The sequence below is a fragment of the Carassius auratus genome, chromosome 27 (assembly GCF_003368295.1).
Source record: "Carassius auratus strain Wakin chromosome 27, ASM336829v1, whole genome shotgun sequence".
NCBI classification, from domain to species: domain Eukaryota; kingdom Metazoa; phylum Chordata; class Actinopteri; order Cypriniformes; family Cyprinidae; genus Carassius; species Carassius auratus.
Window position 1 is genome coordinate 20,751,942 of NC_039269.1, and position 6,181 is coordinate 20,758,122.

At 36.2% G+C, this 6,181-nt stretch overlaps 1 pseudogene; it reads right to left on the reverse strand.

Moving 5' to 3' along the window:
• Nucleotides 1-1,578: 1,578 nt before the first annotated feature.
• LOC113046463 (LIM domain transcription factor LMO4.2-like) lies at nt 1,579-2,926 on the reverse strand (annotated as a pseudogene).
• Between the last annotated feature and the right edge of the window lie 3,255 nt (nt 2,927-6,181).

A 6,181-nucleotide genomic window follows, 5' to 3' on the forward strand; every position in this document is an offset into this window, starting at 1 on the left:
TGTCACATTTGTCTTCTTCAGTAACGATCATTTTTATTCAAGAATGTACAGTTGAATCACAGCATAATTTGGTGGGTCCTCAAATCTGTTTGACATAACACAGCACTCACTCTATTGTGATTTTTTTCTGTAGGAGTACCAATGCATATAATTTTTACTGCAACTTATTATATAGAAGCAGCATTACTTTATTTATAGGGCGTTATATAACAGAGAATTCATATTGTGATTTTGTGAGAACAGGACCTCATTCTATATTTTATTACCACTTCTATATGGATCTTATAATTTTGAAGCAGTGAAACTTATTTCTATTTGATTTATTTTATAGGATCATAAACAATATTCTGTATTATTATTATTATTATGCTATAGGGACATCTTCTGTAGACATAACTTTGACTACAGGCCAAATAATTTGACAGTCATTCAATAAGGATTTACTCTATAAAAGCACCACTTAATCTATGGAGATATATTTTAACAGTTTGCAATATATTTTACTTACTGTATATAAAGGAAAAATCCTTAAGGAATCAATATTTCTCATCAGAAACAGAATACAGACTGGTTAAGAAGGCAGAACCATAGGAGATACACGAATCAGTTACAATAAAAAATCCACATTACAATAATTAGAGATTAAGACATGATAAAATGGTCTTAAACATGACATTCAGCACAACACTGAAGAGGCTTTAATACTACATCGTGTATTTTATTATGTATTCTTTAAACAATAATAAAATGTTTTATAAAATGTTCTTGGGTACTTTTTTCTTCTTTTCCAAACTAAGAAATTCAACAGATTAATTATGTACAAAGCCATCATGTTGCTTTTACTGGAAATTTTTTAACAAAGGCATATAAAAATAAAAGCTTTAGTACTGTGAGTGACAGAATTTCCTTCAGCCAACAGATGGAGTTGTTCTCCATAAATTCGGTGTCTGTCAATGGTTTATGTAGAAACCATTATAATAGTATCACAACAACTGAAAACACAGCTCACATTACTGAAAAGATCCTTCATGGGGTTTTTAAATATTTGTAATAATTTTAAATAAAGCAAATATTACTTCACACACACAACACACTTTAAAGATCTAGTCCTTTATAGCAAGCTTAAAATGTTTTTTAATAAAAAATAATAATAATAATAATAATAACAAAAATGCTTTCTAAGAGATCATCTGGAGATCTGCTTCCAGGATTGATTTACGGACAGGTTAATAGCACTGATACTGTTATTGCAGTCCAGGAAGAATAGCTGTCCCATGACCAAAAGATAAACGTCACTCACACCAGAGAAAGGTAGGGTTTTCACTTCCTAAAAGTGAAGTACACCACACTATATCAAAACTAACAGACACCACAACTAAACTGCAGCTCCACGACACATAAAGAAAAGGTCATTCTCTGCAAAACCAATTCATAATTGATTATGATACGCAAGGATGCTTGCTGATATTGCTTTTCAGCTCCAATGGTTAACCTCATTTAAACTGCCAGATATTACCATATACGGTGAATTTCCACAATATTAGGCCTTCACAAAATTGTCTGTAGCTGACAAAGGAACTACTGGGTTATATGAGGTTTTGAATATGAAACTAGGTGCTCTATTAGTGTTTCTTTCTTCTGTTCGGATATGCTGTGCTCCCTGAGTGAATCCAAGTGGTCATTTCTGTATGCAGAAGCTGTTGGTTTGTCCCGCTCACAGTACAGTTCTCCATCTGTGTAGTGAAAACGGTCACCAGGTACTAGCTGGTTTTGTCAGAGAGAGCATACAAGCCACTATATGAGTGAAGAAAGGAAAGACTGAGAAAAAACATAACAGGGTACCCTGCCCTACCCCCCAGATCAGTTTTTAATTGACTGTATTTGAATGGGTCAGTTTAAAAGAGTAAAATTACCTTGACATGGAAAACATTGCCCTGTGATCGCATTACAATTTCATTTGCTGGGATGGACTTACTGCAAGCCCCGCAGGCTGCGGGGTCACCGAATAATCTGTAGTGAATATCATAAATCACAAATATTTATTTTAATTAGCCAGTCATTATAAATGTTATAAGTATTTTCCATTAATTTAATAAGGCATTTAAGCTTTTAAATCTACATAAAGTATAGCTTTTTGAACTTTTGCTTACGTGGTTTCCTCTATTAATACAATAGTTTAACCCCAAATTAAATTTGGTCATTTACTCATTACTTTTAACCACACATTGAAAATCAGTGGGGTTCATTGTTGTTTTGGCCCAGATTACTTTAATTGAAAAACAATTGAAACATTTAGAACATCTTTTGCGTTTCCCTTAAAAGGATATTCACCCAAAAATATAAATTCTGTAATTTATTCACCCTTATTTAGTTTTTTTTGTTTTTCAAACCTGTATGCATTTCTTTCTTTTGAGGAACACAAAAGATGATAGGATGATGATAACCAAACAGCTCCCAATCACTACCATTTTATTTTTTGTCTATACAATGGAAGTCAGTTGAAACTGAAAGTATTAAGATCCCAACATTCTTAAAAATATATTTTGTGTTCCACAGAAAAAAGACTTGGAATAACATGATAGGGAGTAAAATTTATATTTTTAACACCATTTTCTTTGTTATACTAACAAAACAGAGTGTTGTTCCTGTAGTCTAACTTTATATAGTCACTTTTGCAGAGGATCAAGTCACACTTTGTGAAACAGGATGAGCCAATTTCTACCAGCTGGGCTTGACAGCAGGAGTGCTTGAGACAGTGGCAGCGCCGGTACCCATCCAAAGCAAACAGGAGGAAGCGGTCTGAAATCTTGCATCCACATCCAATGCATCACTTCCACGCCAGGACCTCCATTCTGACATGAGGTGGTTGTGCATTACAAGAAGTGTTCACCATAATTAATGGGTCACTACCTGGAATAGAATGCATGTAATCTCAACAGATGTTTCAGTTAACTGGACAACAAATACAAACTGTATTCAATTAGTTTATAAGTAGACAATAAATTAATCAGAGGGCCTCTATGCATATGACACTACACAATCTTGTTAAAGTAAACAAGTTCAACTCACTCACCTGCTTCACAACTTCAAATAATCGCGTTCAGTCTGTCAGTTCGGATAGACACAGACACCCGTCCATTTCTTGTCTGTAGGCAAAAAGGACAAAAAATACATTTAAATGACGTCTCGCTTGCATCTCCTCGTGAGGTCTGAACGCTGCTAGTTAACGGCGCTAGTTACGCAGACTTCTATCCCCTTTAAACTCTGTAAATTGACGTCAGGCGCGGTTCAGCCAATCAACAGCCACTTAAATTTTAGTCTCTTGCTGGAGCATCCTAGCAGAAGCAGATGTTAAATTAATGATGTTTTTAACATCTGAATAGCGCATTCGTCACTGATATTTCACTATATTTAATGTACTGTTTACATTTTAATTGTAAATCACAAAATTAGCTGGTAGAAATTGATTTGCCAGAGTGACTTAAAGAAATTTAGAAGAACTGCCTCCCTTTTCTCATTCGGAGTCATTTACAATGGGGCCTAATCATCCTTATTAAAGACCTGATTACAGCACACACACAGTCATTGCCAATCAAATCACTATGAAAAGAAACCTTGACAGCAGTCTGATTGGGTGATAATAGAAAATCATCTGTGAGAAAAGGATCTGGCCTTTCTTCATCTGTCTGTCATTTAGCCATGATTACCATCAGATTAAATACAATCAAAGCAGTTTGGGTGAAAAGTGGAAGTCATGGGAACCAGCGAAAACTGTTTATCTTTTCAGCTGATCTTAATTCAAACCTGCACACTCTAGATTACAGAGAGGGAGGAGAGAGGGGAGAGGGGGTTGTGTTTGTTGGCTTCTGTCACACATTGTGATGTATTATATCACTATTCAATGTAGAAAATTAGTCTGATGACACGACGAAGCCATAAGAGTGGCTTAGTGCTGATATATAGTGTGCTGTTTGCTTTAAGGGACCTAAACCTTCTAACTCCATGTTTAGTTTGGTTTTGATGCTGTTAATATCAGTTGCACTCTTTGTATATTCCCTGTTTGGTGTCTGGCTTTTGACTTTTATGTTGAAGGTTAAGTGTTGGTTGTCTTCCCTAGAGTTTAGCTGGTGTTCTCTGTTCTGCTTCTTTTTTTCTTTCTGGTTTTGATCATTTTTTGGAATCTTTTTTTTATTATTATTATTCATCTTTAGTTTATCTCATTTGGATCCAGTTCTCCCTTGTTTCTGAGTTTACTACTGTATTGTTATTGTTGTATGAGAAAAAAAAATACATTATACCACTAAAAACAAAAAAAAACAAAAAACACAGTAGCTTTGTCATTTCTGGTTGCCTGAAATTCACTGTCAAAAGTATGTGGCAAAGTGCCAAAAAACACTACACAGAATCTTGTAGATTACAATCTGCAACTAGACGGATGTACTGTTAAAACGCTGGACTTTTGGTAGTTCCTAGGATAGCAAAGTCCACTAAAGGAGGTAGAGCTTTTTCACATTTGGCTCCCAAACTCTGGAATAGCCTTCCTGATAATGTTCGGGGTTTAGACACACTCTCTCTGTTTAAATCTAGATTAAAAACACATCTCTTTCGCCAAGCATTCGAATAATGTATCTTTTATTTGTGAGTGTAGTTGCATCTGATCAAAGGTGCATTTTTATTCATTAGCTTGGGTTAAACTAATTTTACTTTGTTGGATCAGCAGCTATGCTAATGATGTCTCTATTTTGTTTCTATGTTTCGCCACGGGATTCACATCCCGTGGTAACTAGGATTTACACAAGCTCCAGTCTGGATCCAGAACACCTGAGAAGAGATGATGCTGACCCTCAGAGGACCTCAGATGATGCTAACCCTGAATCAACAAACAGAACTAATAATTATTGCTAAATGTGTGACTGAATCATATAATAACTTAATAATATTGATAGTTCATTGTCTAGCTGACTCTTGTATTATTATTATTATTTTAATGTTTTCTAAAATCCTGTCAAATGTGCAGAAACTACTAGCTACTACTAAATATTGTAGAAACTTAATTTTCTGTAAAGTTGCTTTGTAACGATTTGTTTTGTAAAAAGCGCTATACAAATAAAAAACTTGAATTGAATGTTTTAGGTATTATGGCATATTAGTACCTGAATATTAAATAATATGATACAATTTTAATATACCATAATCTGCTTTGTACCTTAAAATGTACTGATAACCATAATAAAACAGTCAAAAAGGTCAAATAGAAAGTCACATGTTAAATCAGCGTTGTAACTGTCCTGTGTCACGGGCCAGGCTAGAACTCCGGTGTCTTGTGTGGTGGTTGAGAGATCTGCCACTAGGCCACAGAGGCTGAGGTGTTGGACCCAATTGAAATACTCAAGGCAGTACTTCAAGCAATATTGGTTTATTAAAAAAAAAAAAAAAAAAAAAAAAAAAAAAAAAAACTTTGCAAGCCAAAAAAATCCAACAAAAGTTCTTCTCAGACAGAGGAATTAATAACAAGAGAGATCATGGGAAAACAAAACCACAAGGGAAAATAAAAACTCCACAAGGGGAGAAAACAAAACTTGAGCATGTGAACAATCAAATAACTAGGAACACCTTACTTGAGGTAGCATGGAAAGGCTTGGAAGGAATTGTAAATACAGAGTTGGTAGCATGCAGCCTGGACTCAAAAACCAAGTGTCAAACAAAGGGAAAGACTCAGCTAAAATACTCTAAGAGAAACAAGGCACAGGTGACCTGGATAACGTTAACAAGAGTGGACAAAGAAGAACAAAGACAGAAGGGAACACAGGGGACCTCTAGAGGCACGGAGACAAACTACAGGAGGTCAAATGCTGACAGGACCCCCTCCTCTAGGAACGGCTCCAGACGTTCCTTCCAGAACACCCGGGGCTCCGGGTGTGAAACTCCCGGATCAAACTTGGGTCAAGGATGTCTTTGGCTGGAACCCAGGAACGCTCCTCTGGCCCGTAGCCCTCCCAGTCCACCAGATATTGTAATGAGTTCTGGACCCTCCGAGAGTCCAGTATCCGGCGCACTGTGTAGGCTGGCTGGCCGTGATGATCCTGGGAGGTGGAGGGGGCCTGTGCGGGGGAGCAAACGGAGAAGACAAGACAGGTTTTATTAAAGAGACATGAAACGTGGGGTTAATTCGAAGGGAACG